Genomic DNA, 20,120 nt, shown 5'->3' with positions numbered 1-20,120 from the left:
AAAACAAGTGATTATAATTGCTATGTCGACTACCAACGTATTTAAGAATCAACTTCGCAGGTTGACAGCAGTAACAGCTTGTGAAGTTGAAAAAGGGTGGGATACACCCAAAATATACTTATAATGGTGGATATTAAACTCAAGCGTTTGTTTTCTTTTACACTAAAGTTTTTTTTTTTTTTTTTTTTTTTTTTTTTTTTTTTTTTTTTTTGTGGCTGAAGTAAGTTCCTCTATCACTACAGCTAAACTTCTCTATCTCGAGTTTATTGAAATTCTGAAGGCCGTGCACCTTATAAAACGATAATCAAGCCAGTTGTGCTGTATGGTTGTCAAATATGGTGGCTTGCTTTGAAGGAAGAATGCAGACTGAAAGTATATGAGAATAAAATAATGAGACGCATATTCAGTCCGAAGAGGAACTGGAATGGGGAATGGCAGAGACTTCACAACGAGGAACTGCACTATTTAAACCCTTTACCAAACATTGTTAGGGTCATAAATCTAGGAAGCTCGGGTGTGCAGGTTGTAGCCAGAATAGAAGAATGCAGGAAATCTTTCAAAGTTTTTACGGAGAATTCAAACGGAAAACGCCACTACGAAGACCTAGGCGCAGATGGGAGTCCTGATAATATTGAGATTGATCTCGCAGAAATAGAAGTACAAAGTAGAAACTGGATCCAGTTAGCTAAGGAAAGAAGTCAATGGAGAGCTTTACAGAACGCCGCATTGAAGCTCCGGGTTTACCATATTCTCTATTAACAGCATTGAGTATAGTATATTCAATCTGTCGTTCCGCATATCATTTCATAAGAATATCATATCTTCAGCATAGAATGGATCATTCTGTCTCCCCAATCGTCACGGGAATAGTAACAATTGTTTCTAACACTATACGACACCCCTCGTGAGAGTTACTGCAACATGTTTTCATACAATTGTAGAAAGGTAGTTCCTCCGAAGATACAACGGAAGTCTTAGCGACTGTACATACAATACTTCTTAAGTTTCCAATTTCGAGCCACTTGTGGGGTATCCATAAGCCGCTATCTGGGAATTGGTATACTCGGAATCTTGTTGTTGTCTCGTGAAAAGATATACCGCCAGAATTGGTTTCGCTCTATTAAACAACCAGTATTATGAGTTATTACTCGGTATTCCGATTTTAACTGTTACAAACTACGTTGCTGCACATTCATGGAAAATTCCATCCCATTTGTTACAGCATGCTGTCAATACGCCAGTGAGGGTAGGGGAGTTATAGGGTTGTCAAGTTTTTGGATACACAAATACGGACACTTTCTATTGTACTGAAAATTGGTGAAATAATTTAATTGAAGGAAAGCTACTTACTATAATATATCTATACATAATAAGATTGCATTGAAATAAAAATTCTACCGTCATAAAATTAGTAAAATGAAAGTCAAAATAAATAATTTAAATAATTTGTTAATGTTATTTAAACATAAATGACATTGAAATGCTTTTATTTATTTATTTATTTATGTACGCTTAAAGAATATTTGATTCATTACATGTTATGCTTTCAAATGTGATGAGCAGTGAAACATTGATGTGATCTAAGCGCCTCAAGTCCATATCTGTGTTTCGCTTTTCAAGGCGAAGTTTCTTGCCTGGGGTTTAAACTAATATGTCTCTAGTTTTACTAGGGCACACTTTCTCCTCGCTCGCAACTCTCTGCACCGTTTATAAATTAACTTCACAGGCCATCGAGGTTTTCTCACAGAGACTACGACCTTTCATGTATCTTTAATATGAAAGGGTATAAAACTCACGTCAATTCTCTTTATGAGTGTGAAATTGAAAATTGGTAACTAAATAATTAATTTATTATCTGAGTCCAAAACAAAAGTACGGACATTTTGTCACTTTCTTTTTAATCGAGCGCGATACTTGTACAAAGTGTCCACACTAAATATGTAGCAACCCTTGGAGGTTATATGTTGCATACGTCATTTTAACAGTTTATGTACATAAATGCACTGGACAGACATCAGCGCTTTTACAGAGATGTTAGGAAAGGGAACAGCACGGATTTCAGTATCCTGCTCCATGTCATGATAAAACCGGAGGGATAATCTGGCGGCATAGTTGGATACTTTGTTTACGTAGATCTGCATCTGGTTCTTGTTGGCTCCATATAAACGAAGAATATTTTTCTGCGTCACTGCGAAATGGTTTTATTTTGGAGAATATTAAGTATATTCGACAGTGTTGTCAACCAGAGTCATTACTTTCTGGACAGGTAACTAAACAATACTAAAATTTCAGGGGCATTGAAAGTCTATCACAAAATTACTAAGCGTATATTAAAAGTGGAGAACAAATTATCTTAAATATTTAGAACACGGATATAGTTAACATACTAAATACGTTTTGAGAAGCAAATCTAAACTCAATACGTAATAGAACACTTGAACATTTTTCTAAACATAATAAAATTTAAATTTTGTGTAATACACTATATATGGACTATTATAATCTTAAACTATTAACTTTACGTTCCGTCATTTAAGTTTTTGACCACAACTTCGTACTTCATGTTTGTGATTCTACAAATTCAATTAGGAACCACTTTTTATGTATGGTAAAGTATTCAGCTAACTTTTAAGTCAATTCTCATATATCATTTAAGATTACCTGGTGGAATAAAAAAGAAATCTTGTTTACATTTTGAACTAACATCCATCTGGATACACAATGCGACATTAACACGACAACTAATTCCATTTCGTATAAAGCACCTCGTGCGACTTGATGAACCATCGTATGCTAATACTTCTCGTAAGTGCTACAATTCGTTATGTTCCACACTAATACTCACTGAAAGTAAAACGTATTTATCCCGGGGTGACCATTTACATGGCAACGTTGACTACTTGTGTCCATCGCATTTATGGATCCAAGGCGAGTTTATTCTCCGATCAATTAGAAATACAGTATTATTTTTCGTAGCAGCTGAAAAATCAAGGAATATTCGTTACTAACAATAATCGTATTCCAATAAATAATCAAGCTAGAATAAGAAATCCAAATTTGGTTACTACAATACTTTAAACCGTTACTTTCCTAAATTTAATTATTGTGATGTTGATATTTGTAGATTGGACATTTTCTAGATGCTTCTGATAAACTTTAATTGTAAGAACATGCGCGAATTGAAGACTATCACCCTTTACTGTGAACAACATAAGCGAAACAACGCCGTCCCTTGTACTCATTTCAACCTTGAGCTTCTCCGGCCACATGGCACGCGTGATATGCGATACTAAGTGTGTATCATATATAGCAGCACAAATCGCAACCCATTATTGTAAGCAAGAAAAGGAACAGAAAAAGATTGAGTGGATTGACATGCTTTGGCAAGTTTTGAGTTCAACATTCTGAAATGCTGTTTCATATAAAGCGGTGAGGCTTTGGTCAATCTCTCTGTCTCTCTTATTTATTTATTGATCTATATATTTATCTTATATATATATATATATATATATATATATATATATATATATATATATATATATATATATAGATATATTAACCAAACTTCCTACACATATTATCTACAGTTCGGAAAAGAGTACTATCGGGGTTAAGACCTGCTAGCACACATAGAGAGGACTGGCAGGCCGGATACATATAAAGATGACAGAAAACGATCGATGCTATATTAATTAAAGGATGTATTCTATGGGATATAGGAAGTTCAAATTTTATGGCAAAAAAATACGTAATATCTTATGGGTTTATACTTACACTTCTAATGTATATCCTAAGTGGAACATTTTCCATAAATCTATCTTCTCCATGCAAAGAACGAGGATTTCAACTAATTATACATATTAGATGTACACTTATGTCCAAAATGATTGTCGCATATCTATAACTGTCTTCTTATAAGAATATAATTCGATAATGATTTTGCAGGGTACTTTTAATATTGATACTATGTGTATAATCAGAAAATGTATCTTTGTGGTAAATTTCATAGGAAAAGAACTATAAATACGAAAATTAGAATGAGTATAACAAAGTGTTGCTAAGTGGACAAGAAAGTTTTATTTTTATTTTATTGTTCTTATTTACTGCCCTTTTGACATGAAATTTGCCACATACATGTCTTTGCCGATTATACACATACTAACATTATAAGAAATACCGGGCGAATTCGTTATCAAATTGTATTCCTACAACAACATATTTATAGACATGCGACAATAATTTTGGACATGAGTGTACGTTGTAAATTAGATGTATTGGTTTTATTACTAAGTAACAATTAAGGGTGAAACTTGCAATATTAATTAACACTATAATCTTTTCGGTATATATTAAATATTTTCAAATAGTTATAAATAAATAGACAAATAGATTATTTTTTAAAGAAGCGTGAGATTTTGTTATCTCTTTAATTCTTTATTTTACTTGCAGCATCGTACATACTTTATGATCATACTTATAACCTTCTCCAAGTTTATCTCTACTGAACTGCAAACAAAGTACCCTCAGTCAACCGATGATCTACAAAGCTGGCGGCAGAAACTGTCTATTAAGGCAATAAGACTAAGCATATCCAACTACCTGTACGTCAAACTTGAAAAAAAAAAAAAAAAAAAAAAAAAAAAAACATAATTATTAATAGACTCTCTTTTATTTATAGAAGATTATTTTACAATGCACCATATAAACATTAGATAAGTAATAGAAGCTTTTTAGCCTTTTAACAATATTGTTAAGCTTAGTCCTTCAAAGCCATTTATTTAGCAGATGACAGTGAGCAAAGATATGATCGCTTCGTTATCGCATCCAGCAGAAGAATGTATTTGGAGAAATATACATATTCGAAACTAAGCGACAAAGACATACGAAGCTGATTAAGGATACAACGAAAGCGACAGTGAAACATAGCATTTAGAGAGAAAGTATTTCTGTGATTTGGCAGTATTTCTGTGATCCGCCGCAGGGAAGCACTAACTTCATGTAGTGAGGTTTACACCGGGAACTGCAACACTGGCTATTTGCCGAAGTATGAACGGTCTTGAACAGAAACACAGCAGAAGGATATATGAAAAATTATCATTCGTATTTACTTTTAGACGTTGACAGTATGGAAGTAATAAGAAAAAGAATGATATTATGGATACTATTAACACAAAGTGAACTATCTCCTTTTTCTTCCATAGTCAATTTAAAATAGTTATATTCAATAAAGCATACCTATTTGGTTATATGAAACAGTGAAAATGACTATCATCAACTATCAGGCCATACTACTATAGACAGAGTCGGGACTTCCAACGGAAATCTCCTTTTGATGTGATAGCAATGCATAAGAAGAGATATTTTGCTATACACATCTCAAAGGGTAAGTTAAGAGCTTATTGTTTTACCAAGAACAGAGTATCTCATGAATCCCTGAAACTAGGGAGATGGAAATTGGTACATAGGTTTTTCAACAGAAATAACTTAATACTATTTCAGCGTCTTTGGAAACCCTACACTATCTAAATTTTCGACTCTTTGTTAAGAAAATGGCAAATATCAGAATTTGCTTAAGTTAAAGATGATTAAAAATAGGGGGATATGTGTTTCAACATTTTCGAAAATTCAGCTTCTAAATTTCTCGGTAAATTTCTCGAGTAATAAATGGTAAATTTCTCGTTGTTTATAATTCCAGTTTTGCAATCATTAAATGCTAACCTTCCCATGCGAAGAACAGGCATTTCTAGAAACAGTAATTTATTGTATCAGTATGTTGACATTTGTTATTATGAGTAAAGCGGATAACTTGCATTTGCGTTTCAATAATGAACAGTTAATAAAAGTTAGTTTATAGCTGTTTACTTAGACCAGTAATACCTCATGTGAAACAGAAGTATTGTTATAGTTTTATCGCATTTTACAGTGAAGTGCAAAAGAATATACAGTAAAACCTCTGAATGGAACATGAATTTTTGTCCATTACTGAGAGGTTACAGAAATTTAATTTCTCACAACGGTAATATTATACAATAAATACATTATGTATGAGCGTAAATACGTAAAATTCAATATGAAATACTCTTTTGCACTGCATCAACTAATGAAGAATAATATGCCAAAGATGTTTGGATATTTTTTCTATGTGGGAGAGGAAAGCGGAAGGGAAAGCGTTTTTCATTTATTTCAAATTCTCAGAACCTTCTCAAAAGATGCTTTAGGAACCAACTAACCGGCAAAACTCTTTTGTTTAGCGAAAAGGGCATGCTTTTTCCTCTACAAGGGTAATAAAACTCATTAGCAAGTGTCTTCTGAGAATCCTCAGTATGGTTGCAGAAGAAACATATGTGTGTGTGTGTTTGTGTACCGGCATGGTATCTTCACTGGCGGAATGGATGAAAAGGCAAGTTATTGGGAGTGCATATGTTTATTGACTCAGCCCCAATTACAAAGAATATTCTCTTAGAGCAAGTGAAAAAGGAAGCCAGGAACACTCCAACCCAGACTTGTTGCAGCATCATAAGTAAAAGAAAAATTTTGCTTTTCCAAAAAAGTATGACAGGAAACATTGCTCGTTAAAAATGTTAGTGTAAAACAATGTTTGTTTTATTACCTATTAAATTGTCGGGAAAGATGCAAGGCCCAGAGGAAACAGGTCTAAATTTGTTAGGGAAGGGAAGATCTTTCACATAGAATTCTTGGCCATACGACTGACTCTGCATTAGTGTTTTTGCTTTTTGAAGGTTTTCTAGGATTTCCAACAGAAAGCGGTTTATTGCGGGCAGAAAAAAAAGGGGAATTTCAAGTTCAGCTCAAAGCTGTTCTGTTTGATGGTTCACCAGGTCTAAACGCATGATAAATACACTTGTGGGGAAAAGACTTTTCTGTCTACTGTAATATATCGCAGAAGCGACAATGATTCCTCTCCATTATGAAGAGGTTATTGAAACGTTTGGACGTAAAAAGGACTGTTCGCGTCCGTATCTGAGAGTGTCCGTAAAATGGAGGATTTTGTTCCGTCAGAGAACATATATTTTTGCCGGGACAAAAAAATCTGTCCGTATTATAGAGGTGTCCGTTAAGGGAGGTTTCACTGTATTGCACGAACCATCTCTTTCCGACAAGTATTTCAGCCTACCCATTTCAAAACTTCATGCTACGCTACTATATGTGAGTCATCTTTTTTCTTTTTCCACGAGCGACAAACAAAATTTGCAAATTTCGACTAATTAAATTAACGCATAAGCGAAATGAAGCATGTTTCACAAACAGCCAGCTCTAAATAATTTATAATATAACCATCAGTCTGCACACATCACCTTTCGTTAAATATCATTTTCGAAGCAAGAGCTGAGAAGGAGAAATTTAGTGTTCTGAGAAATTTACTCTTCATAGGAATTCTGTTCAGGAGCCAGTCGGATCGAAATTCATGAGAAATCTGTAATGTGTGTAGTAGCTCTTGATGCCGCAGCATTTGTTCCGAAAAGAAAAGCATGCAAGGAATACAGAGTTAGCTTTAAAATTCTACAAAAGTATACGCGTATAATGAAAACTGTCGAAATTAAGACACTTGTCAATAGATGTTATTGAAGCAAATATTCTCGGTCTATCAGTCAAATGAAATTATTGATTTTCGTCGTTTCAAATACAGATATTACATTCATCTGTAGCGATGATTATAATCATATCCTAATAATAATACAAATCATTGGAAATTTAGGGAAATAAAACAAAACCAGTTACTGAAAAAAAAAAGAAAAGAAAGATATTTTGGTTATCTTTTGAACTAACATTCATCTGGATACACAGTGCGGTATTAATAGGACAACTAATTTCATCCCGTATAAAGCACTTCGTGCGACTTCAACCTACTACCTCCTTAAGTGCTAGAATTCGTTATGTCTCATACTAGTATTCACTGAAACAAAAACCTATTCATCCCGGGGTGACCATCTACATGCCAACATTAACTATTTGTGTCCATCGTATTTATGAATTCAAGGCGATTCTATTCTTTGATAGATTAGAAACACATTATTATTTTTCGTAGCAGCTGAAAAGTCAAACAATACAACAATTGGCGGCTACCATTCTCTACTGTGCACAAAGTAAGTGAAATAACGCCACGACTTATATTCGTTTCAACCTATAGCTTCTCCGGCCATATGGGACACGTGACATACAATACTTAGTTGTTTATCATATATAGCAGCACAAATTGCGACCCATTATAGTGAACAAGGAAAGAAATAGAAAAAGGCCATGGCTTGGTTGTTACAACATGTACGTACTTTAGTACACAAACGGAACAAAATTACGTTGCTAACGGGTCTTTATCCTTAATTTTTCGCAGCTTTTTAGGAACGTCTGCCATCACACACTGCTGAAGGTTTATATTAATCTTTTGGGACGATATAAATCCGTCATACTAAATTAGGCTGACGTTGCCTGAAAACCATTAGCGTGGCCTGCGATACATTGGGTGGACAAACTTTAACAGGTTTTCAGTTCAGTACTCTGGAATGCTTTATATCTATCTATCTATCTATCTATCTATCTATCTATCTATCTATCTATCTATCTATCTATCTATCTATATATATATATATATATATATATATATACCGAAGTGGTGAAGGTTTGGTCAATCTCTCTCTCTCTCTCTGATCTGTATATAAAAATGAACGTATGTGTATGTGTGTGTTCTATCATAACTCTGGAACGCCTGGAACATTTTAACCAAACTTCCTACTCATATTACTTACATTCCGGAGAAGAGTGATGTCGGGGTTAAGACCTCCTAATGCACCTAGGGAGGTGAAGCAGGCGGAATACATATAAAAATAATCGAAAACGTCCGATACCATGTTAATCAAAGGGGATATTCCAAGGGAGATAGAAACTTCAAAATTTATGGGAAAAATGCAATTTTTATGGGTTTTGTAATTACACTTCCACTGAATTGCGTACCTAAGGGTAGAAGGAAATTTAAACATTTTCCATAAATCTAATTTTCCCATGCAAAGAACGAGCATTTAAATAATTATACATATTAGTATATCTATTTAATTATATTTATATATTTAATTATACTTATTTAATTATATTATAAAAGTATATTTAAATAATTATACTTTATTCCTCAGTAACAGTGATACCACAAGCTCCCGACTCTCTCAGAATGAGGGAAAATTCTTTAGTGCCAAACAATACACCCCTTTTGATTTCAACAATGACCATTTACATATAATGATGGTATTCCAAAAATTGATGCTCTGAAACTCCCGCCTAAATCAGTAGTATTGCTTAAACCAACTAACATACTTTTGTGACAATTCTTTCAACCTCATTTGTAATTTGGAGAAGATATGTGTTTGTTCCGTAGCAGTTTTGTGCTGTAAACCACCGCTAATTGTTTTATTTTACACGCGAGCATTGTTGAACAATTAATAGTGAGTGAGACTCTGGAGTGTTAGGACGTAGAAACGTCCGTCAGCTACGTGAAGTTATTGGCATGTTGTTCTTTTATTTAAGTGTCAGTGTTATGTTGTGTTCTTCCAGTTTTGAAATCATCAGGACAATTAAATCAGCACATAAGTACTAAGGTCTTATTTTTACTTTGAGATAGCTTGATTGGCTTAACTACATTCCTTTTTCAACTGATTGATCTTCAATAGTGAATAGTGAAAAATGGTGTCGAAACCAAAGGAAGGTTATTTCTGGATTAGAAAAACATACCTTTAAGGAGGAAGAATCGAGGGAACATTCAAAAACATTTATATATTAATTTCTAAAGTCATTTACTGTGTATTGCTATCGACTGCACGACATTTTATATTAAAAAAAAAAAAAAAGAACTGCTTGTAACAATTCTCTTCTACTGTTGAGCTCGCAGTTGAGAAGAAAGAAAGCCGATATTGCTACTAGATTTTAAGAAGCAGTAAAGATATAAATGTCAAGTTAAAAATATTTTCATTATTTAAAGCTTTCGTTATAAAATAGATTATTAAAATAGATTATAACATTGAGATATTTATATAATTCTTATTAGTGGACCTTTTTGAGCTTAATAATTGACTGTATTTTATTGTCAGAACTAAAACATTTTAATTAAAAACGGTAAACCTTAATCTCACGTTACATTTCGAATATTGTTTTTCTATATACGAGGTCAGGTCTATTAACACGCATTTATAATAATCTTAGCCAACTAGTCTATGTTATTTCATTTAGTGTATACAGTGGTGTAATGCTAGAATTTCTGGAAGGGATACGCTAGATTGTTTTCAAGAGTATAGCGTATACGCAAGACTACTTGGCATATAGGCATCTCAATATACGCTCATTCTTTCGTAAATTTAAGGTGAGTATACGATAGACTAGAACATTTTAGGTGGGTGTACGCCGTATACTCCCGTATATGCCCCATTACATCCCTGTAACTCATTATTGTGTTATTAATGATATTTTATGCAAATATATACATATTTATAGTGTAAAGAGAATACATTTGTATATGTCATAAATCCTGTATGCCGGTTTTCACGAGATCAAAGAAAATGAGAGCAGAAAACATTAAGAAGTTATTAACTGGACTGAAACAGCAAATGGAGAACATGTCCCTTGAAATGAAAGAGCAACAAGAGAAGACACGAGAAGAAATGAAAGACGAACAAAAGAAGATACAGGAACAAATAAAAAAAGCAACAAGAAGAAATAAGAGAACAAGAGAAGATACGAGAACAAATGAAGGAACAACAAAAGAAAATACGAGAAGTACAAAATGGGTTGCAAGAAGAGTTAAAGAGACAGGTGAATAGACAACGTGACGATTTGAAACAACAAATCGATGAACGATTTGAAATAATAAGGAATGAGATGAAGCAATTAAGCGATAAAATTGGAGACGTGCAAGAGAAGCAAGGTCAGCTACACGAAAGATTAGGTGCAGTTAAAGCACAATGCTATAACACTAATTTGAAGTTGGCTGGAGAAATATTAGCGGTCAAAGAAGAAGATGTGAAACGTGAAATGCAAGTAGAGTGTCAACAGATGAATAGTTCCACATTGGAGCAAGTTTCATATCATCAAGAACAAACGAAGCAACGCATGGCCGCATTGCAGAAAGGATTATAGGACCTAGAACGTAAACAAAACACTATTGAAAAGGATCTTCGTCTATTGCAAGAAACTTCTGAAGAAAGGCTCTGGAAATCCGAACAGAAGATGAATTGCAAATTTAGAAACTGAGAACTGATATTCAAACAGTAAGATCTCATATTGAAGAGCATCCGAAACAACTTACAAGATTTGATTGTAGGAAGATGAAACAACCAGCGTTGGACTTACCAGTAACTTCCATGATTAAGTTACGAGAAAAGAGAAAACTGAATTATTCCGTTACCAGTACATCTGAAGATGATAATGATGTTGACGGCGGAAGGTGAGTGGCGAAGAATTATTTTTAAGATCACATCACAGGCAGAGAAAGCATAACCGTCGCCCAATTAGAACGTATAATTTGGGAGATTTGAGACATATTGTCCGTTATGATGGCTACGTCGGCTCAATGACCGCTCAAAGATTTATCCAAAGATTCGAAGCCCAAGCTCGTATCCAGGGCATTCCGGAAGAAGAATTTTTGAAGATAATACCATTGTTTCTAGATGGAAGTCCACTTCATTGGTTTGAATTGGAACAAGGTATCTTCTACTTCTATTACGATATTTTGTTTCTGCATTTTTGCGTCACTTCTATAGTGAGACGGCAACTGCACAGCAACTTGAAGCCATCCGCAGCAGACGATTTAACCCGAGGCTAGATAAGTCGGTTGTTGACTTCTGTATAGAGAAATTTAAACAAATGAAAGAACTTCAACCCGGTTTAAGTGATCCATCTCTGTTGGCAGATTTACGAAGACTCCTACCCTATAAATATCAGAAAGCAATACTCGGAATTCCTTTCCACACGATGAATGACTTTGTCTGTGCAATTCGTAACGTTGAAAGCTTCAATATTAATCCACCTAAATCTACAGGACGGAAAAGAGACTCACATATGACACAAGAAGTAGGTCGACAGCAAGAAAGTATCAGCCATGGACAACGACAAAATTATTGGGTTCGTAATGTAAATACATCTCTAGAAACAGATCCAGGTCCCATATCAGGAGAAAGTTCGTCGCGTTTCCAAGACTCCAGGAACGATTACTTTCGAGGAGGAGTTACGAACCAAAGAGGTCGACGTCAGAGAAATAGAAGAGAACGATGGTATAGAAAACGTAAGAACCAGTGGAGGAACTTTAACGCATACCACAACGAGAATCAACGAGGGCCTGAAGCTTGTCAATGGGCACAGAATAACGAGGATCAAGAAGTGCGACGTGCTTATCGTGACTCTCAAGAGTTCACACAAGAGACAAGCGAAAGTAAAGATGATCCACCTCTTACAAGAGAGAGACGCAATAGACTCTCACCAAGTCCAAACAGAGTGTCATACCAGACAAACCCTCGTTCGGGAAACTAGAGGACTGCGTCCTCAGTGGTCAGAGACACGCAGATGAAGACAGAAATGACCTAAAGTGTTGTTTCAACATACATTATTGTGGTCTTAATGAAATTATCGCTGATGAATCAGATACATCGATCAATTGAAAAACAAACGACCCGACCACCATAAAGTTTTTGAGTAAAACTTTATGGTGGTCGGGTCGTTTGTTTCAAGACTCATGTTACTTCATTTATCAATGTAGATGTAAGTAATTTAAGTCTGAAAGCTATGTTGGATACAGGTGCAGATACATCGTTGCTCAGTTATAAAATTTGAATGAAACTAATGAAGGGTATTTATGCCGCAAGCTTGGAACAGTGTAGTCATCTTAACCTGATGGATTTTACTGATTCGAAGAAGAGGAAGATTCGTGAATGGACAGAAATACCAGTGAAGATAGGAGAAATCAAAGTATGGGTACCAGTCATTGTGTTGGAGGTGATCAATGAAGACTTGTTACTGGGCATGGATTTCTTGACGCAGATGAGTGCCATATTGAATCTGCGTGAAGGTACTGTACAGTTATCTAACCAAAATGTTAAAGTATTGATAGATTTATTAAATAAACATTCACTCAATTCTATCGATGAAAGTGATGAAGACACCAAGATTCATCAAACTGAATATGTCTATTCCCAAGAGAAGCAGAGAGTGGATACAAGAACTAGGCACAATACAGCTTCATGTGAAAATCTGATGCCAGATCCAAGATTTAGACTTGATTCCATGACGAATGGTATAACTCAGTCCATGTCAACGGCAAAGGATTATGTGGTCACTGACGATTAATTACAACAAGCGGTAAACGGTGCAACTAAACTCTCCGCATATGAGAAGCAGTCACTTTTGAAATTACTGAAGGAGTACAGAGATGTATTTTTACAAATGCCTGGTAGATGTAATAAATTTAAGTATGACCTACAAGTTAAAACCAACCAACCAATAATAAGGAACAATACCATTCGCATACCGTGAAGAAATTAATAAGCAAATACAAGGAATGTATAAACAAGGAGTTATTGAATATTCAACTTCCAAACATCATAATCCTACCTTAGCAGTGCCAAAGCGCAATGGAAAGTTACGTATAAAGGAATTAACGCTAAGTGACTCAAATAGTTACACTTTTTTTTCAAGGAATTAACGCTAAGTGACTCAAATAGTTACACTTTTTCTTCTCTTTTAATAAGAAGTTTATTGGCTCATTTAATATATCAGTTGTATGTGTAACGGTCATAATATATTATCTATTGAAGTTTATAATGTAATGTCTCCCAGAGTTGATTTACTAGCATATTCGTTTAACGTTCACACGTGCCAGAGTTCTCGAACATGACTCAATTTTACAAATGTGAGCATATCCGGTCCCACATTCGGACGTCAAGTTGTGACAGTTCTTTCAACCTCATTTGTAATTTGGAGAAGATATGTGTTTGTTCCGTAGCAGTTCTGTGTTGTAAACCACCGCTAATTGTTTTATTCTACACGCGAGCGTTGTTGAACAATTGTTAGTGAGTGAGACTCTGGAGTGTTAGGACGTAGAAACGTCCGTCAGCTACGTGAAGTTATTGGCATGTTGTTCTTTTATTTTAAGTGTGAGTGTTATGTTCTTCCAGTATTGAAATCGTTGGGACAATTAAATCAGCAGATAAGTACTAAGGTCTTATTTTTACTTTGAGATAGCTTGATTGGCTTAACTACATTCCTTTTTCAACTGATTGATCTTCGATAGTGAATAGTGAAACTTTGATATATATGGACTTTTAAACACCTCATTTTTTGTAGTGTAGCAACGCCTTTATAGCATCTGCCGAAGAGAAGTCAATGATACCTAAAATTAACGTCGGTCACCTATCGTCGGTCACCACATTAACGTCGGTCACCACATTTTTTTTTTTAAATCTTAAACCGTAATATACAATACTTACCGTAGACTCTGCATGACCTCAGAAAGAACACCCTAGTCACTGTCTAATTCTTGCGTAAACAAAATATTTTTGCAGCAAGACATTGTGTTAAGTTTCATTCTCGTAGTAAGAGCTGGGAAGGAGGAATTTAATCTTTTGAGAAATTAGTCTTTACAGAAATTCAGTGCGAAATAATTCAACCAGCCGAAAGTCTGATCGAAATTCATCAGAAATCTGTAATGTGTGTACTCCTTGATGCCGCAGTATTCGTTCTGAAAATAAAAATAAGTAAGAAATTCAGAGTTAGTTTAAAAATTCTACTATAGTATAAGCGTACAATGAAAATTATCGAAATATAAGACATTTGTCAATAGATATTGAAGCAAGTGTTTTTAGGCTATAAACCAGACGAATTATAGATTTCCAACGTTTCGAATGCAGACATTGCGTTCATCTGCAGAGATGATTATATTCATATCCCTGATAAATACATACATCACTGGACATGTATGGAATTAACAAACTAATGAAAATGTATTAGGTATTGTAGTCTGTAGAGCGAGTATTAGATATAACTGTTACAGACTAAATGATCGCTGCTTGCCCCCGATGAGAAGGATCCCCCGTTCGATCCTAGGTCATCCGAATTTGTGATCGACTCAATGCCCTTGGATTATTTCTGGATTCTTCCATGTCCTGTCATATTTTCATTCCACCAATTCTTCTATATCATTCACGTTCATTATTCGTCCGTCTCGTTTAGCCTAAAGGGCATAATAGTCGGTCGTTATACTGGAAATTTCTGCATTATCATTTACAATGATTATACAAGAATTAGGATATTCAGTAATCATTGTTCCTTTAACTTATAGCGATACAATTATAGTTTTACCGATGTGACTTCTCTCAAAATGTATTCCAATGGCACTAATAACAGAGTGACTAGGATTGTAAGCGGAAACCAAAGTTTGCGTCTGTGACAGGAAAGTAAACATATTGTTACGAGACGAATTGGTTTGCATATCGACAGAATTACATTTTCGTTTATCTGATATGGCAGAAAATCGAAGAGCCATGTATCAACACTAGAATGTAATAACTGAATTTTCAAATCATGGAATCGCCTGAATCTCAGATATTCTTCCCGCAATAAGAAGCAAATCTTGCTTATAATTTGAACTAACATCCATCTCGATACACACTGCGGGATTAACAAGACGACTAATTCCTCCTGTATACCCACTTCGTGCGATTTGGTGAATTATCGTATGCAACTTCTTCTTGTGAGTGCTACAATTCATTATGCCCCACACTGGTACTCATTGAAACTAACATGTATTTAACTTGGGGTGACCAGTTACATGCAATATTGCGTACTTACGTCCATTGCATTTCTAGACCCAAGGCGAGTCTATTTTCCGATCAAGTAGAAATAAGAGTCAAGATCAAGCTGAAGAATCAAAGAATATCCGTTACCAAAAATATTTGCATTGTAGTAAATAATTAGGTTACAATAAGGAATATTAATTTTGTTACTATAATACTTTAAAATGTTACTATCCTGAATGTACAAGTCGCGACATTGATATTAGTCGACTGGACGACATTTTCTAGATACTGCTAATGAACTTTAATTGTAAGAACACACACCAATTGGCGACTATAATCTTTTACTGTGACCAATATAAGAGAAATAACGCCATTACTTATATACGATGTGTCGTAAACCGTAAACTAAACATATATATCAACACAAATTGCAACCCATTATGGTAAGCAAGAAAAGAAACAGAAGAAGATCAGGACTTGTTTGTTACAACATGCACATACTTTAGTACATAAACGAAACAGAACTAAATAGTTAACGGGCCTTTATCTCGCAGCTCCTTACGAACGTCGGCCATCATGTACTGGAGAAGGTTTATATTACTATATTTTTGGCATGGTACATAATCTGTCATTGTAACTGTTTGGCTGGTGTTCCTCAAAACCACTAGCGTAATCGTGATAATATTGCCCATACTCTCTTAATTGGACGAGCTTGCTTCACGTTGGGCGGATTAACATGCTTTGGTCAATGTCTCTGCCTCTCATTTCTATGTTAAAATAGATGTATTACCTGTTAAAGAAGCATGACGTTTTGTTACTTATTTAATTCTGCATTTTACTTACAATGTCGTACAAACTTAAAAAACGCGCATCATAATTTTATCTAAGCTTTTTTCCAACTGAGCAACGAACACAGTATCCTGAATGAACCGATGACGTACAAATGTGGCGGCAGAAACAGTCCATTAAGGCATATCCAAATACGTGCGTCATACGTCAAACCTACGAAAAATTTTACTTATTATTAGTATACTCTATTTTATTAATATGAGATTTATTTTACAATGTGCTGTATAACCACGAGACAAGTAAAAATATCTTTTCAAGTTTTGTCCTACCAACAACACCGTTCAGTCTAGTTCTTCATAGGCATTTATTTAATAAATGAGAATGAGCAAAGTTATGATCGCTTCGTGATTGCACCCAGCAAAAGAACCTATTTAAAGTAATACACAAATTTCAAACGAAGCGGGGAACACACACGAAGGTGATTAAGGCTAGCCCCTCAAGGAATTTCATCAACGAGAGCGATAGTAAATCATAGCATTTGGAAGAGAAATTGTGTGATTTCGCAATATTCGTGGGTTTGCCGTAGAGAAGCACTAATTTCATGAAATGAGCTTTACACTGAGAAATACAACGGTGTATTCACTTAGTGGCTATTTGCCGATGTACAGAGGGAGTTGAAGAAAAAACACAGATGAAGAATGTATGAAAAATTATCATGCGAATCAACTTTTAAACGCTGAATCAATAGAACCAATAAGAAAATGAATGCTATTATAGATACTATTAATACAAAGTGAACAATCATATCTTTCTTTCAAAGTGAATACAAAAACAGTTATTTTGGACAAAGCATATTTATACTGTTATACTAAAGAATGAAAATGACATCAACACTGAGGCCATACTACAGGGTGCGGCACGTAAAACCGGCCCGTCGTAATATTCTGGTATATTGTGTTTTTGGCAACACTTAAATAATCTACCTTCCTACCAAGAGATGGCGTGTCGAGGTCGGGTCGACTTATGTGACCTGCAGCAGTCACATGCAGCCGCAGCCAGTGAAACTTGTCGAAACCAGTTGAGAAAAAGGCCTCGTTGTGTTAAGCCGGGTAAGTGTCAGTGTGTGATAATGCCGTATTCGATACCCGAGAGTGTTGCCATTGTTGAAGGGTTCATTCTCACTGGATCTTTTGTGAAAACAAAGAATTTGTTTCGGGAGAAATTTCCAGGACGTTCTGTGCCAGCTAAAAGCACCATTCAGGAATTGATTGAAAAATGGCGGCGTACAGGATCGGTTCAAAATGCTCCCAGGAACAGACGACCATCTGTCTGCACACCTGAATTAAAGATGCAGGTGAATGAGATAATGACAAGAAGTCCTCGAAAATCAACCAGGAGATTGAGTCAACAGGTTCATGCGAGTGAGAGAAGTTGCAGACGTGTTTTAAGGGGACTGAAGTTAAAACCGTACCGGATAAGTGTTGTGCAAGAACTGAAGGAGCCTGACCTGCAGAAGAGGGTGTATTTCTCTTCATGGCTGTTGAGCAATGTTGCCAGTGGTTTCTTGGATCCACTAATGCTCATCATGAGTGACGAGGCGTGGTTCCACCTGTCTGGGTACGTAAATTCCCAAAACAACCGGTATTGGTCGACAGAAAATCCACACGCAATCCGCCAGGTACCCTTGCATGATGAGAAGATTGGTGTTTGGTGTGCCATTTCCGCCACACGCGTTATTGGGCCCATATTCTTTGAGATGACAGTGAACAGTGACGTGTATATGGGAATCCTGGAGGAGTTTTATACACACTTGACGGAAGAGGAGCGTCAGTTATGTTACTTTCAGCAGGACGGTGCAACATGTCACACATCAGCTGCATCATTGTCCCTTGTGCATGAGATGTTTACACCAGAGAGGACAATCAGAAAAGGCTTGTGGCCTCCTCGGTCACCAGACCTGTCCACGTGTGACTTTTACTTATGGGGACTGTTAAAGGGAAGAGTATACGAAACAAATCCACACACAATTGAAGAACTCAAGACCAGGATCCAGGATGTCACCAATAGCATTACAACACAAGAACTGACAAGGGTATATATGAATCTCCTCAATCGAGCTCACATGTGTGTTGAAGTGGGCGGAGGACACTTTCAGCACCTGCTGTGAAGGTGAGTAGTCATATTCAATACATTACATTTCATTTATGTTTTGTAGTTAATCATATTCAATACATTACATTTCATTTTATGTGTTCACTTTACGGACCGGTTTTACGTGCCGCACCCTGTATTACAGATAGAAACGCGTGATTTCATGGAAAACTCCTAGGATCTCACGAGTCCTTGAAACGAACGTGATGGTACATAAATTTTTCAATAGAAACAATTTAATATATATCGTCTAGAAGAAAGTTTTGCTACATATTTTTTGCGGTGAGTAGTAGACTTTTTGCTTTGTATCAATTTAATACGTATTTCAGCGTCTTTGGAAATTCCGTAACATCCAAATTTGTGACTCTTTGTGCAGAAAACGACCAATGTCACAATTTGGATAAGTTGAAGGTGTAAAATCATGTATATAAACTTTTAAAAATATAGGAATACGTGTTTCAGCGTTAAAAAAAAAAAAAAAAAAAACTCAATATTCATAATTCTAATTTTGTATTCATTAAGTACTAATCTTCCGTGCGAAGAGCAGGCACTTCTACTAGTAGTACTGTATTGTACACTCATGTCCAAAATTATTGTCGCATATCTATAACTATCTTCTTGTAAGAATACTGTAATTAGATAATTATAGTGCAGGGTATTTTTAATCCTGATACCATGTGTATAATCGGTAAGTGTATATTTGTGATAAATTTCATAGGAAAAGAAAACTCGAAAATTATAATAAGTAAAGTAAAATGTTGCTAAATGGACAAGAAAATTTTATTTTCGTTTTATTGTTCTTATTTACCGCTCTTTTGACATGAAATTTGCAACATACATGTCTTTGCCAATTATACACATACTAACATTATAAAAAATACCAGGCGAATTCGTTATTAAATTATATTCCTAGAACAACATATTTATAGACATGCGACAATAATTTCGGACATGAGTGTACTAGCATGTTGACATTTATTGTTACGAGTAAATTGGATAACTTGAATTACTGTTTGAATGGTCAACAGTTAATTTAAATTAGTTTGTAGTTGTTTACTTGAAGCAAGCATTGTTATATCTTTCTTGCGTTGTACAACTAACTGCAAAAGAATATATTGCATGAACCATCTTTTTGCGACACGTGTTTCAGCCTACCCATTTCGAAACTTCACGCTACATTACTATATGGCAGTCACTGTTTATAGCGTACGAGCAACAGAGAAAATTTCCAAATTTCGACTAGTTAAATTAACGCATAAGTGAACATCTAGTTCTAAAGTACTTTATATCATAACCAGCAGTCTGCACATTTTTACCTTTAGGTATTATTTTTGTTGTTTAGAGTTCACTTGACTAATATTTCTTCTGTTGAATTTACGTATGAATAATTTAATCATT

General features: G+C 35.2%; 1 protein-coding gene across 7 annotated transcripts in view; it reads right to left on the bottom strand.

Moving 5' to 3' along the window:
- The window catches only part of LOC145690397 (uncharacterized), a 145,251-nt gene that overhangs the window by 6,990 nt on the left and 118,141 nt on the right, over positions 1-20,120 (bottom strand). For 5 of the 7 annotated variants that reach the window (XR_014132205.1, XR_014132206.1, XR_014132207.1 and 2 more), the window contains 2 exons: positions 14,475-14,725; positions 2,846-2,979 (listed from right to left, as the gene is read on the bottom strand). The gene's annotated coding sequence lies outside the window, so the exon portion shown is untranslated. Of the gene's footprint in view, positions 1-2,845; positions 2,980-8,035; positions 8,051-14,474; positions 14,726-20,120 lie in introns of those variants that run through there. The other 2 variants (XM_081765240.1, XM_081765238.1) reach the window with 2 other exon arrangements.

The sequence above is a fragment of the Thermobia domestica genome, chromosome 7, assembly GCF_964235325.1.
Source record: "Thermobia domestica chromosome 7, izTheDome1.hap1.1, whole genome shotgun sequence".
Lineage (NCBI taxonomy): Eukaryota > Metazoa > Arthropoda > Insecta > Zygentoma > Lepismatidae > Thermobia > Thermobia domestica.
Note: the sequence above shows the minus strand (reverse complement) of the source record. Positions and strands in the feature narration are given on the sequence as shown.